The sequence below is a fragment of the Arvicanthis niloticus genome, chromosome 10 (genome assembly GCF_011762505.2).
Source record: "Arvicanthis niloticus isolate mArvNil1 chromosome 10, mArvNil1.pat.X, whole genome shotgun sequence".
In the NCBI taxonomy this organism is placed as follows: Eukaryota; Metazoa; Chordata; class Mammalia; order Rodentia; family Muridae; genus Arvicanthis; species Arvicanthis niloticus.
The window spans coordinates 40,277,330-40,293,498 of NC_047667.1; the positions used below are offsets into that span (position 1 = coordinate 40,277,330).

The following is a 16,169-nucleotide window of genomic DNA, read 5'->3' on the forward strand; positions in this document are numbered from 1 at the left end:
ATTTGTGAAAGTGGGGACCCCCAGGAGTGCTGTGCTCAGGAGAGCTGTTCATTCTTCTGCTGCTCTCCCCACTGTGAGCATATCCAGAAGGTTCTCCCTAGGAGGAGCCAATTCACCCAATGTCTGCTCCACTGGTCCGCTGGATCAAGATGCGCACATGGAAATTTGAGAAGCGCAGTGTCTCCACATCATAGCTCTAAATAAAAATTAAAAATAATAATTGAAAATTCCAGAAGTAACCAAATGGAGCCAGCTTGCTGGCCATTTGCCTGGATTTGCCCAATACTATCCTACAAATGTAACATCTGGTGGTTTCCTATCAGCTTTAAAATCATAGTTTGTTTTGAAATAATTTCTAATCCATAGGAAGTTGCAAGGATAAGACAGAGACATCCCATTCCTGTGGCCTTCAAGTAGATGCCACTTTGCCACATGTATGGATTTAGATAGCCACCACAATTAAGAACAAGAAGTGGTTCATAATGTTGAGGAGTTGGCACTCTTGGGGTCTGGAGGTAGCTCAGCGGTTAAGAGCACTGACTGCTCTTCCAGAGGTCCTGAGTTCAATTCCCAGCAACCACATGGTGGCTCACAATCATCTGTAATGGGATCCAATGCTCTCTTCTGGTGTGTCTGAAGACAGCTACAGTATACTCATGCACATAAAATAAATAAATAAATCTTTAAAAACAAAACAGTGTACTGTTCTTACACCACACTTGACTCAGATCAGGGTCTGACCCAAGTTTGATTTTTAGCACCCATGTCAAGTGGCTCATATTGGGGTCCAGGAGTCGCCCCACAAACCACAGGAATAAACAGGGATGGTTTGTTGAATGTTGATAGACATTCAACAAACCCCAAGATTGATAGACCAGGGCAACAGCTCAAAGATGTGTGCTGGACATTTCTTGGGGCCAGATTATAAAGGCTAAAACCTCAAAAACAAACAAACAAGCAAGCAAGCAAGCAAGCAAGCAAACAAACCAAAACCACAATGAGCTCATATGCAGGTGTTGGAAGTGCTGCCCACCCAGTGGTCAGGCCTAACTCAAGCCATTTTAGACATAACAGTTTATATTGACCTTTATTTTGATGAGTCCTACGTGAAGATGATAGTTGTGGAATTTCTTAAGATCAACAAACCTCAAAGCATACAGAATGTTACAGAGTATGTGGTCAGCATGACCCTGCTTTGTCCGAGTCAATGACGAATGACTGGAAGGCATGTTACAGCAACAATATGAAAGAGCTGACAAGCATGGAACAAAATGGCTACCGCTAGGTTAGTGGAGCATGCACAGGCCTTGACAGGCTCACAGACACCTGTATCTCCAGCCCCAGGGGATCAGATGTCTCTGCCCTCGGTGAACACCTATACTCACACGCACTCAACACATGCACACACATACGCATAATTTAAAATAAAATAGTCTTTAAAATAAAACAAAACAAAGAAAGCCAGGTCCGTTATACTAAGGACTCCCCGGAGCTGTAAATCACATCTGTCCTCCTCCCAGCCCTACACTCTAGCAATGACTAATCATTTCAACAATGTAATAGACACTGAATCCTGTGTCTGCATCTGCAGCCGTTAGAGGCTTATTTTCCGTCAGTACGACTAAAATTGTTCCTCTAGGCACCTCTTGTGGTTTAGATATATAGTGAAGCCTTGGTCCCAAGTGCAAGCAGAGTTCCGCAGTGGGGCTTTGGAAAGTGGTTGGATCATGAGGGACCTGATTCATCAATGGGTTAATCCACAGATAGTTTATAATTTAAAGACATTATTGATAGGTGATAGGGATTTCCAAAGGGAGGGCCAAATACAGAAACAAACACTTGTCCTCCAATAGAGAAATGGTTAAATAAACTATGATAGATATATCAGTACTCCATGGTCTTTTAGAGCACGGGATGTGTCTTTGAGAGTAATATCTTTGTCCCAGAACCTGCCCCCACCATCTCCTCTGCTCTCCGATTCCTGGTCTCCATGAGGTGAGCAGTTTTGACCTTTTATATGCCGTCATGATGCTTCACCACAGACCAGACACAACAGAACCAGCCAACCATGCACCGAAACTCTGAAACCGTGTGGTAAAATAAACCCTCCTCCTTCAGTTTTCCTCTCGGGTACCTGCCACAGAGCTGAGAAGTCTGACTACATACACAAATTGTTGAGTGTATTGTTACCGTCTCCTCCCATGATGACAAGTACTCCCCAGTGTAGATATATCACAGCTGGAAGCGGTTTGTCTTCAGATTGTAGGACATTTGACTGCTTCCTCTACGTGGTTCTTACAAATCAAAGTTCTGTGAATTATTCTAGTTCTTTGCTTTTCCAAATAAATTTTAGATTTTCACTTTTACAAGTCTTGTTGGGATTTTGATATGAATTGCATTAAATTTACATATTGCTTTGGGGGAAAACCTTTATTGTGTTGATTCTTATGCAAATTTTCTTGTATTTTCTATTTTGGCTGCTATCGTATAAAAATAACTTTGTTTTCTGCAGACAGTGGTGGCACATACATTTAATCTCAGCACTCAGGAGGCAGAGGCAGGCAGATCTCTGGAGGCTGGAGGCTAGCCTGGTCTAAAGAGAGTTCCAGGACAGCCAGTGCTACACAGTGAAACCCTGTTTCAAAACGCCAAAAACAAGCAAACAAACAAATAAACACAAAAATAAAAAAATATTTAAAAGAAAAGAGAAAGAAAAAGATGAAAAAAATGTAGTTTCTTCTATGGATCTTGTCCTGTTATTTTGCTGAACTCAGCTCATTCAGCAGTTCTAGAAGCTGCTTTATGAATTTCTTGAGATTTCGAGGAAGAATGTTGTGTCACCTATAGTTTTTAATTTTTCTTTTTGGACTCGTATGTGCTTTATTTCGACTCCTTGCCTCAGGTACTCACCACAATGATGGCACTCTGTCAGGTGACAGTGATGGGTGCAGACATCCTTGCCTTGCTCCTAGGCTTAGGGAAAAAGCATCTCTCACCCTTACATGTGTTAGCCGTAGTATTCTGTAGATATTCCGTATCCAGTTAAGAGCATGTCTCTCTGTTCTTACTGTACTAAAGTTTTATCACAAGTCCAGGGTGAATTTGTCAACTATTTTTTGCACATGGGTGGGATGAGATGGATTTTCTTCTTTAGCCTGCTAGTATGGTTGTACTTTATCAAGCTAGGGTCACTTGGGAAGAGGGAACCTCCACTGAGGACGTGCCTCCCTTAAACTGGCTTGTGGGTATGTCTGTGGGGCATTTTCTTTATTACTGATTAATGTGGGACGGCTCAGCTCACTGGTGGCGCCACCTGTGGGCAGGCGGTTCTGGGTTGTACAAGAAAGCAGACTGATTAAGACATGGGGAGCAAGCCAGTAAGGAGGGTAAATGACCCTTTTATTTCCTCAGATGATGGGATGAGATGAGAGCCATACCAAGCAGTGTGAATACATGGCTTGGTCTGAGCCCAAAGCATTTCTTTGTTCTAGCTATTCCTAGGCCTAGGCCTAGGCCTGGAAGTGTTGACCCTCTATGGAGGATCAGATCTAATCTTCCAAGCTGACTGATTCAATATGGCTTCTCTCAGCTTCTCACTGAATTGGTCTGCTTGGCCTCATGCTAACATTGGCGACATGTTCTGATCTTCTGGTTCCTTCAAATTCTCTGGCTCATTCTGTCTTTACCTGTGCCTAGCCTGTTCTCTCTGCTACCTGTCTCTGTATAACTGTGCCAGTAAAACTGCCACACACACACACACACACACACACACACACACACACACACACCTTCTCTCCCTGTGCTGTTTTCCTGTCTCTGACTCATTCTGTCAAATCTTTCTTTGATTTGTTACTTTGTCTTCCCCTCAATTAGACAGCACTTTCAAACATGGCTGCTTCCTTCTACAAACTATACCTTCATTTTTTGGGATCAAAGGTATATACTAAGGGCATGTCTGTATTCCAGACAGATCATATTGTAATCCAGGGTATGTCTGCCTTCTGACCAGATCCTATAAACTTAGAAAGTCTTTGGATGTGATTCCTTGCCAGAGTAGCCATGTTGCTGGATTAAAATTCCTCTACAAAGCTGTATTCCTCCACCCTCCACAGTCTGTGCTTCCGTTCCTGCCTCTAGGTTCCTGCCTTGGCTTCCCTCAGTGATGGTCTGTGACCAGGACATGTAAGCCAAATAAACCCCTTCTTCCCCAGGTGTCTTTGATTTATCACAGCAACAGAGAGTAAACTAGGATAATGGTGAATTACACTGTATGGTCTTTTAAATATCTTTCAAATATGGTGGCTTCCCTGGGGTACTTGCCACTTGGTCATTGTATACAACTCTTTCTGGTATACATACCTGGGTCCTGTTTACTAATATTTTGTTAATGATTTTTGCACATCTATTTCAAACTATAAGGGTCTGCAGATGCTTTTATATACTATTTTTTTCTAACTTGGATATCAGGATAATACATGGGTTAATTGGAAACTTTTCATTTTCTAGACAAGCTTCTATAAGAGAGGCTAATCTTGATCTCCTGATTCTCCTGTCTGTACCTACCAAGTGCTTGGATTACAGCCATGATTTATTATGGTTATCTCTGTGCATTTTAATATTTTTTATGTTTTAAAATCATATATATATATATATATATATATATATATATATATGTACACACACACACACACATATATATCGTTTGATTTTGTTTTTCAAGACAGGGTTTCTCTGTAGCCTTTGCTGTCCTGGAACTCAATCTGTAGACCAGGCTGGCCTTGAACTCACAGGGATCTGCCTGACTCCGCCTCCCGAGTGCTAGCATTAAAGGCATGTACCACCTGGGGTTGAGTGTTAATAATTGTAATTTGAATTGATCTATGTATGAATCATGTACAGAAGGCCTTTTACAAATAGACAAGTTAAGACTCTGAGAAATTGACTTGAAACTCACAGAGGAATTGTGATGTATGTATACATCTTCCCGTCCCAGGTTTGGTATGGCCCTACATCCCATAGCTCCTGTGTCATCCTAGGCAGACTTCTCCTGACATTTGGAATCTCCTTGGAAACAGAGAAGAGAATGAATCCACCTGTCTAGGAGGCTGCTAAGCTTCCTTGTCCAGTATTCCATTCAACTTAGAAAAACCAAGGTACATAGAGAAGTGACTGTCAGATCCAATATTCTTTTAACAGTAGATGACACTTAATACAGAGCCTCACAACTAGTCAAACACAGAGAATAAGGAACTGTGGATACCATGGCCCTTAATGAGACATCTGTATCACACCTCCTTCCCAAAAAGCCTCTGGGATCATTTCAGAAGAGGGATTAAAACCCTTGTAAGACCCGCAGGTTGGGAAAGACTGCTGTGAAACTGTTTTCCAGACACACAAGGGCCATGCACACATGACCAATAAAGAGAATGGTTACAGTCATCTTCATCCTCACATCCCTCTCGAACCCATTGTGGGTTTTATAGTCCATAAGCATTTCCCAAAATGGGCCGAGCTGCAAGCTCACACGGTATCTCTTCCAGCTGAGCTGCTTTGACTCAGTTAATGTTGGGATGTTCCTTTCTGAAATCGCTTCTCTTCGACGTAGTGGTCTCTAAAGCATTGCAACGGGAAAGGAGTCATTGGTCTTGGCTGAGAGAAGAGTAACAACTGCTGAGGCAACTCATGACTGTAGTAGGTGCTCCTTGGTGACTATGAATGTGGTCTAGTGACCAGTGTGAGCAGCTCAAGGTCTCTTTTAAAGGCCACTCTACAGGAGCAAGAGTGGGCACTGGAAACTTCGTGAGCTTTCTGTGTGAGAATGTTTACTGAGTACTTATTGCTCAAGAGAAAGTCACTCCACTGGCTGTCTTTGGCATGGGTGTCAGATTATAGCCCACTGGGACCCACACAGTGATTCGAAGGCAATATCAACATCGTTTGGCCTATATGCAGCTCAGTGTGAATCATCTTTGGCCCAGTTTGCCTCATATGATATACTGACCTCACACCCACTCTGACTGTGCACTTTGAGAAATCCGTAAAACAGGAGAGGAGCTGAGAAGATTCCCAGCTTTGAACTAGACACATAGTGAAGTGTTATGAAAATGAATCCAAAGGGAGAAGGGGAAGCTGAACAGACCAGACATGTTGGACATCAGAAAGATCTGGGCTCCTCATGAAATAGATGAATAAGAAAAGAGTGAACAAACACTTGTCGGATAAAGGGTAGAGTAAGAAAGAGTTGGCTCATGGCAGCTGATGGTCTGTGACAGCCAAGGGCCAGATGGATCTGATTCTGAGAAAGGCAGGAGCGACAGGAGATGGGAGGACAGCTGTGGAATTCATTCAAATATCAAAATAAGACTTAGCAGATGAAATAATAGTGTGTGTGTGTGTGTGTGTGTGTGTGTGTGTGTGTGTGTGTGTGTGTGCGCGCGCGTGCTCATGCATATGTCTGTGCATGTGTAGGTGTGCACATGGATGCAGTTGCCCCCAAAAGAGGGCATCAGATCCCCTGAATCTGGGGTTACAGGTATTTGAGAGTGGACTGTCATGGATGCTAGGAACTGAACTCATGTCCTCAGCAAAATCAACCCACTGAGGAATGAGTAGGTGTGGCACTGTATGTGGGGGATGTGGGAGTGACCTAGGAAAAAGTGGGATGGAGAGCAAAGCACCGTGCCTCTTGCTCCTGCTTCTGCACCTGCATGAGGCTTCCTGATCCAGCTGTTCTCCAGCTGTACTCCAGCTGTGCACAGCCGGATCTAAAAGTGGCTGCTGGCAAACCAGCAAACAGGTAAACCTGTGATACAGAACAAGAGACCAGAGCCCAAGGCTGTATCCGCTTCCTGTCTTCACGGAAATCCCTCCTGGGCGATCCATAAACTCCCCTATAGAGTCCCTTACAGGGCAGATTAGGTCCAGCAGGACATTGGGTGTAATTCCCCCCACCTTTGCCCCTTGATTATATAACCTCACTCTTACTGGCTGAAAAGTGGTACGCAAGTTTTTGTACAGAACAACAAAAGTTAGATTTGCACTCTGATGCTGGTCTCCGGAATCTGTGGGAGTCTCCAGTGTCTCTGTGTCTCTGTCTCTGTCTCTGTCTCTGCTTTATCCCCATTTCCCAGTCCCAGTTCTGACCACCATAGACATAAAGCAGTGAAAGCAGTGAAACACTCTGCGTGCTGCTTCATACTCAGCAAAGCCTATAGAATTCTATAGCACAGGATGGATCTTAATGTAGACCAAGCACAACAGTTAATCACGTGGAACAAAGATTCTGCACAAGGGCAAGGAACCTGTGTGGGAGAGGAGAGGGAGCTGAACTAAATTTATTGAATTATAGGCAAAATATTTCCATTTACTCCAAAAAAAAATTTCCTAAAATGATATTAAAAGTAGTGAATTAGTTTTTACAGAAAAGCTTTTACACTGAAGTGATGAAAGAAACAAGAGTGGTGGGAATCATTTTTAAATGCACTGAGAGCTGCCAAGGTTGTGAAAACTTGAATGTAAAATCTACAACCAGTCTTGCTGCCAAACTCTTCCTTCACTCCAGGATTCTCCCACCACCAAGTTCCCACCTCAGGACACCCGCAGGGCTCAGTTGGTTGTTTGCCTCAGGCTGGAGGATCTGACTTTGATCCTTTGCACTCACAAAGGCAGGCGTGGGGCTAAAGAGATGGCTCAGTTGTCCAGAGCACTTGCTGCTCCCACAGAAGTCCCAGCACCCAAATGGCAGCTAACAACCAGTTCCAGGGGGTCTGAAGTCCTCTTCTGGCTTGGGGGCATCAAGCATGTACACGGTGTGCATGAATACATACATACATGTATACATACATAGATACATACATAAATACATACACGCAGGCAAAGCACTCATAAAAACCTAGACAGAAAGTCACACATGGTGACACATACCTTAATCTAAGCTCTCAGGAGGAAGAGGCAGGCGGATCTCTGTGAGTTCGAGGCCAGCCTGGTCATCAAAGCATGTTCCAGAACAGATAGGGCTGTATGAGAAAGACCCTGTCTTAAAAAACAAAACAAACAAAAGCATGAAGGCAAGGGTCTGTAACCCCCATACATCGGGGAGCAGAGGCAGAAGCATGAGGGTAGGGGTTTGCTTGCCAAGCTAGTTTGAATAGTTAATGACCTCTAGCTTCAGGAGAGATCTTGTCTCAAAAAGAGGGGGCTGGAAAGTTGGCTCAGAGATCTAATGAGCACTGTACCCCCAGAACGGCACCTGCATTCACCTCCCAACATCCATTCTACATGCAGCTCACAAGCACTGATCACTCCGGCCCTCATCTGGACTTTCTCAGACATCTGCACACACATGGTCATATACCTGTGCATGTGCACGCACACAGACATGCATGCGCGCATGCGTGCGTGGATGCGCATGCGCATGATCATAAAGTAACCATGTTGTAGAAGGTGGAAAACGATTGAGAAAATCAACTTCGGCCTCCACACGAATACATACACAAATATAAAAAAATAAAAGAAACGAATTGGGCTGGAAAGGTAGCTCAGCGGTTAAGCACACTGACTGCTCTTCCAGAGGTCCTGAGTTCAATTCCCAGCAACCGCATGGTGGCTCACGACTATCTGTAATGGGATCCGATGCCATCTTCTAGTGTGTATCTGAAGACACTGCAGTATGCTCATATAAATAAAAAATAAATAAATCTTTAAAAATAAATAAATAAAATGAAGACCCCCATACTCGGGAGACCCTTCCTCAAGCCTCCGGAATCGCGACCACCCAAAGATCACAAGAAACCATACCTGGATGCAATCAGCAGAGGTTTATTAGGGAAAGAGCTGGCAGCCAGCGGTCTGACCAGGTACTCGCGCTGGAGTCAAGGTCCGACCCCCTCGGCCAGTCCTTGGAGGGTTTTAAAGGGAAAAACCACAAACCAGGGGAGTGGGATGGGGTTGTTAAAGATACAAAACATGAAAACAGTGGAACAATTCAGAGGTATTCACTCTAAATGATTAGTGTCATGTGGAAATCGCCCTGCATTCTTCTCAAAAATGTGGTTTTTACCATGCCATTGTGCCCTATCCGGCCATTTCAGATTGCTATCTTTACTTTTTCCGGCTATAGGGCTAGGGCCCCACCTAGGTGGTAGCATCTTTATCTGTAATCAGGAATGCCTTCCTGCCTTGGGCGAGGCTTGAGGAATGTAATCCAGCAAGTGTCCTTCACCTGGAATGTGAAGGCCTGAAATCTTATTTTCAGTTCTGTAAGGCAAAAAATCTACACATATTTCATAAAATGGTCTTTATAATTTTTCACTCTACATTCCTCACTTTTTCCGATTTGGTTATGTTTTTAATCATAAAAACTCAATTATTAATAAGTCTATTCTCACCCCACTTTTTCCGATTAGGATCTTTAGAAAAGTTTAAACTCCAGTGTCATCATAATTACCATTTTCTTGACCCAAAGTCTTATATTGGTGGCGCAACACAAAAAGCTGAACAGCATTTATCCTTTCTCTAACAAAAGTTACTAATCTATTTTAAATGTAGGGGCCTATGGTTAAGAGCAAAAGTAAAATCACAAGGGGTCCAGCAAGGGAGGATTGAACCAACTCTCGAATCAAAGTTGCTGTGCATCTCTATTTTGTCTCTGGTCTAACTTTTTTCTGAATTTACTCTCTGGTCACTCTTGAATGGTCTACATAATAGTAACATTTTTTCTTAGAGCAGCACACAGACTTTCTCCTTTAAGAAACAGCAAGTCTAGTAACAACTTAACTTTGTTACTGACTGTTCTAGGGCTCTCAAATCCACATCAGTGGCAGCTCTCAGCTGATGAAAGTAATGAGGTGTCTGTATCAATGTAGTTACACCTGTCTCTATACCTATGGCCACTCCTAGTCACAATGTAACAGCTAGAGTCAAGGAAAATAGGCTGTCTGCAGAATCATCCATCTAGGGTGTATCTCAAACTCAGTTCAAGAGTACCTGCGGGATCTAGCTGGACAAGTACACAATAATCTTTGTTTTCATCAAAGATAGCAGTGGAAACACATGGTGTTAACCCGGAGCTGTAAGTCTACCATTTATCAATTTTAGGCACTAGGTATCTGTTAGCAGGGGTTCTTGGGCTCTATTCTATTGACTAGGGGTTTCAAAACATTTCCTTTTCTTTGTAGCACACTTTCAAAGTTGTCTCCTGACTTTTCCACATTTTGTGGCACATAGCTGTCTACATATACATAAAATCACATATATAATAAAGAGAAATTGCAAAAGGAACAAATCTATATAACTCTAGATTCACATTTCAACTTCAATCTTGTAATCACAAGCTGTCATTTAACCTTGGGTGTACACACACTAAGTCCCACCCTCCAAGGCAGCATTTTCCCTGTGCCTCTGGGGTGGTCTCAGGAGTCAAGGCCTGCTGCTTCTTTAGCCTTGTAGAATAGCAGAAGACCTGGAGCCAAAGAGTAGGGGGTTGTTCAGGCATCTGGATCTTCTCCAGTTGGCATCAGTCACAGGTGGTGATGGTGAACTTCAAGGAGGTCAGATGGTCCACAGCACCAGGAACAGTCTTTTAGTAGCCTGAAAAATCATTTCTCACACAAAATGGGCATTCTGGGTATGGAGCAAGAACAAGGGACACTCTAGCCAGCGCCAGTTCCCAAGGGTAGTTTAATTTTAGGGTCCTGTATATTCTCTCTACCTGTCCTGAGCTTCGGAGACAATATAAACAGTGGAGCTTCTAATATCTCTGACAATTCCTGACTTACCTTAAAACTGCTATCTGATCTAATTACCTAGGACACTTGAAACCTCGAGAAGGTCCCTATTCTAGGCTGTTTTCTCCTAGGTATTTCTTATCTATTCTAAGTCTTATTATTTCTCTGGCTTAGAACCTAAGGTCCCTTATACGCTTTAAGTCTCTTAGCTGCTTGGTTGCACTCATATCTTAAGAGTCCATCTGTGTATTTAGCCTGGTAAATCCTTTGCTTTCTGGGGAGTATAGTTCTCCCTTCTTGTGTCCGCCATTGTCTATTTTTCTCTAGGTAGTATCTGGCAGGATGGCTAGCAATCTGAGTTCTTTTTCTTACTCTGTGCTTTAAGTGAGGCCATCTCTTAGGCCCACAACTGGAACAGGCTGCCGTATCAAGACACTTGATCTGTCCGGTTATTGCCTCAGGCCACTGAGTCTCCTCCCTTTTGGTGTCCTGGGCAACGAGTACTCACAGTTGCCGGCTTCATCAGTGTTTCCTCTCTTGGCATATAGCCTTGCAGGCATGGACTGTGGCAAAAGCATACCTGTTGTCCATGCAGATGTTGGTCTTCTTGTCAGCCCCAAGTTCCAAGGTTGTTCTCTGCACCGATGATCTCAGGGGTAGGGAGTCAGTCCAGATGACATTTGTGTCCACCACAGTAGCGCTGGCTTGTCTCTGACCAGCATGGAGAAAACTGCTCCCGTCTGTAAAGCACGTTACCTCGGCTCCCGGCTGGAGTCAGTAGGAGGAGCCTTTCCTCTACCCGTGAGTTCTTGTCAGTTAGTTGCAGCCTGTCTGGATCCCAATCCTGGGGAGTAAGTCTCAACCCGACAGAGGGTAGGAACAGTCTAGGATGACCATAAATGAATGGGATACCCAGCCCATCTCTTAGTCCACCATTTTCGGGTAGTCCATAAATATATTTTGGCCCATTGGCCTGGAGGAGGACCCTGTCTATCTTAATCACTGTCTTCACACAGAGCTAATATCTTCACCATCTGGGATGTTTTTCAAGGCCTGGGATTTCTTGGCCCTGGCTTCTATTTGTTAGGCCCCTCTTGGACCCTGAAGCTGGCTCCTTTACTTGCGATGCACACACTGGTCTTTTTCAAAGAGTTTTATCTCTCTTTGATTGGAGTCCCTTTTTTCTGCTTTCTGTAAATTCTTTCCTGTCACCTTTCTCTTTCTTCACCTCTCTCTAGTCTCCTCTATTCCTCTCTATTCCTGTGGACTCACAGCAACTGATCTCTATTCTTCTTCTCTACTCTTTTCTTCTAGACTTACACTAAACCTTCTCTATTCCTCTTCTCTATTCCTTTCTTTTAAATCTTCTCTCACTTGCTATTACCATCAATCATTTTAATATGTAGTATACTTCCTAAATCTTTCAATGACTTATCTTGTAGTCTCTGTAGCCTCTGGAGCCTTGTCTACACTGACAGAATGTCTCTATGAGCTAGTCTAGAAAGGCTGTGGGTAACTTATCTGATCTCTGCTTAACCTCATGTGTCCTGATCAAACTTAGTGGGGTCTCATATAATCTTCTCTCTCAAGACCTATCAGCGGAATCTGGCGTGGGCCTCTGGGTGTCCCTTACCTTCTGTCACATGGAGGTCTCAGTCAAATCTGCTCCAAATTGACCTGCTGCTGACCACGGCCTGATCAATTGACGGGGTCCCCAATCTGAAGACCAGAACCTGCAAAGGTCTTGTGAAAGCAAAGCTTTTACCTTATTTATTGCTTTGAACTCTGTGTAGACTGATGCATTTGTGAGGCTGCATGACTGCTGTTCACATCACACTAGAGACCATAACCTAATTCAGTCTGCAAACAGTACCTTGTCCACAGGTGTAATGTGAGCTCACCTCTGAAGCTCTAAGAAAGAAATCAAATCAGAACAAATAGCTTTATCTATAGCATTTCACAGTAAGGACTATTACGATGTTGAAGGTTCATACAGTTATTAACAATTTTTAAAAGGCAACTTGAGTTACATTTGACACTTATTTGAATTTAACTTTTAACAAAATAGAAACTTTGGTCATAGTTCTATAAAAACCTTTTAAAGAGTTATTTCTGATTACAACAAGAACAATAAAGTAAACATTTTTATGTCTAACGTAAGAGCACAAGTCTTCACCACTTCTTTAATTTTATCTTGTCAGAACTCTCATCTTTGAACCAAATCTTAATGAAAATCTCATACAAATAATGAAATTGTCTCAAACAGTAATGGCTAAAAAATTTATCAAAACTGAAGGATATATATATATATATTCCTGACTCATATATATATATATATTTCTGACTCAGGGCAGCTTATAACTTTTGAGCTGTAATTTTAGAAAAAAGCACTCCTTTACTTATAAAACTGGGAAAAATCATTATCAACTTCCTTATTACAGAAGCTAAAAAACTGCTGGCCCCCTTTTTTTTTCTACTTTCTGCTGGTGTCCTTCTCCTAGCCACAGAGCAGGGCGAATTATCAGTTTTTCTTGTGTAAATCAAGACTGCCTCACAAGTAAGTTTTAAACTAAATTAAGTAAGCAGTTTTAACCAGTTCTTGTCTCTCTTTTTTTTTTAAAAAAATAATTAACTCTCAGGTGAACAATCTTGCTGCGGCTGTTTGTCTAGCTGTCCTGGCTCCACTGCCAGGTTTTTTTCTTTTTTCTTTTATCACCTGGGTTCTCATCTATCTTCATAGGCGGCAGGTGGAAAACCACCATTTGTTGCACTATTGACCTCAAGGTACCCAGTACAGCCAGGAATACCAAACTAGGTAGCTGTTGCACGCTGTTGCTGTGCTGGGGAACCACGAGTTGTAGTCCGCCAAGTGGGGGCTGGGTGAGCGGGCTGGGTGAAGGCACCCTCCATGTGCTGTTACCTGAAGCATACCCTACATGCGGTAGGCGGGCTGTAGGAACACGAACCGCGAGCACGAACCGAGGTAGCTGCCCCTTATTAAAGGACCTGCCCGCCTTTCTGCAGTTGTATTCTTGTACCGGCGGCTTCATTTCTCTCTCTGCCGGCAATCATGTTACCTATTTTTAACTCAAGATGTTTAACACAGTAGATTAACAGCTAACACACAGATGATTTGCCAAGAAAAGACACACACATATAAAAAAACAACACAAATAACTCACCCCTCTCACGTGTAGTACATAAAACACAGCTCACCCCTGCCACGGGTGGCACAAATAACACTTAACTACATTTGGTCACGACCCCAGATGGAGAAGGATTCCACGTCTTCTCCCAAGTAGGAGCGCTCAGTCTCTTGAAACCTGACAGTCAGATCCCCTGACCTTCTGGAAGGCCTCTCACCTTCCCCCTGAAATCCAATGGTCAGATCCCCTGACCTTCTGGAAGTCCTCTCGCCTTCCAAGTAAGACTCCAATAACCAGACAACGCGGTCAGTCTTCACAGATTCAGATTTAACAGATTCAGACAACTTGGTCAGCCTATGCTGGACCAAGTCTAACAGATTTCTAACATACCAGCAATGAACAACCCAAAAATAGACACACTGCCATGAGAGCACAACTACCACGGTGGCCATTTCTGACCTTTTCTCTCTAGTTTTCATTGTTAACACACAAAAAGACTAACAAAAAAACCCGTCTCAATCACCAGTGCCAGCCAAGAGGGATTCCACGTCCTCTCCGGCACCTAGATGCAAACCTGTGCCAGCCTAGAGGGATTCCACGTCCTCCCCGGCACCTAGATGAACCCCCAAACGTCTCTGGGGGTGCAGCAGCTAGTGACTCTCCAGCACGTCTGCTAATCACTCATTTGTCTCCTCTCGAAACAAAAATGGTTTACTGCCCCTCACGAGACAGAAACAGCTGCCAGTCCAAACCGAAGTGCACTTTTCAGAAACCAAATAATTCAGACAGACGGGCACAAACAACTCAGAAACCAAATAACTTAAACAAACCTAGACAAAACAGCACACGATTTAGGCAACCCTAGCACACGAGAAATCAGACGATTTTGGCAAACCCGCACATGAAAAACCAGAAATCAGTACATGAAAAACCAGGCAATTTATACAAAAGGTCACACAACAACCAGACAGAAAAAAACCGCGGTGTCCCTTTACCTCCCAGCGTGGTTCTTGGATTAAGGTGGTCGCATATCCAGGACGAGCCCCCAAATGAAGACCCCCATACTCGGGAGACCCTTCCTCAAGCCTCCGGAATCGCGACCACCCAAAGATCACAAGAAACCATACCTGGATGCAATCAGCAGAGGTTTATTAGGGAAAGAGCTGGCAGCCAGCAGTCTGACCAGGTACTCGCGCTGGAGTCAAGGTCCGACCCCCTCGGCCAGTCCTTGGAGGGTTTTAAAGGGAAAAACCACAAACCAGGGGAGTGGGATGGGGTTGTTAAAGATACAAAACATGAAAACAGTGGAACAATTCAGAGGTATTCACTCTAAATGATTAGTGTCATGTGGAAATCGCCCTGCATTCTTCTCAAAAATGTGGTTTTTACCATGCCATTGTGCCCTATCCGGCCATTTCAGATTGCTATCTTTACTTTTTCCGGCTATAGGGCTAGGGCCCCACCTAGGTGGTAGCATCTTTATCTGTAATCAGGAATGCCTTCCTGCCTTGGGCGAGGCTTGAGGAATGTAATCCAGCAAGTGTCCTTCACCTGGAATGTGAAGGCCTGAAATCTTATTTTCAGTTCTGTAAGGCAAAAAATCTACACATATTTCATAAAATGGCCTTTATAATTTTTCACTCTACAAAATAAATAAATACAAGAATTGAAGAGAAACAAGTTGACAGAGTTTGTCCAGTGGGCTACCTTGGAAGTAAAGTGGGACTAGACTTCTAAAGGTCTCTAGCTCATCAGTTTTTCTGATGAAAGTGAACCTGGCCTTGCCTGGTCAATTTGGAGGCTTTTGTTTGGCCAGGCTTTTTCCTCAAGCAACTGTAATGATGCTGACTGCCAGGCTGATTGTGAATTCTCCATGATTATGTACAAGGCCCTTTAAATTTGTTTTCCTTGTATCTTCCTTCTTGGTAATTAGGTGAGGCAATCAGCGCATGATTCATATTCTAAGGAGGATTACCTTTTCTGTTAAGGGACAGCTCCTCCCTGGAATTTTTGCAAGAGACTACAGGAGCAAATTCCAATCCAAAGCTTGAACACCTCTTAATGAGGTGACTGTTTTAACACTACCCCCACCCCACCCCCACCTCCACCCCCACCCCCGGCTACGAGGTTCCTCCAACACAAACCCCTCCCCCTCACCACTGGGTTAAGCCCCTTGAGTTCTAAATCCTTTCATTTCTGGGGCTAAGTTTCACCTCCCTAACCTTTGAGTCGCCAGCATTTGCTTTGAAGTTGACACCTTCTATTTAAATAGCAAGCACCAAATCTTAGTGGGGTCAGT

General features: G+C 43.5%; 1 protein-coding gene across 1 annotated transcript in view; it reads left to right on the forward strand.

Annotated features, from left to right (window-relative positions):
* Nmnat2 (nicotinamide nucleotide adenylyltransferase 2) overlaps positions 1-16,169 on the forward strand; it is a 166,116-nt gene that overhangs the window by 112,255 nt on the left and 37,692 nt on the right. The window lies entirely within an intron of this gene.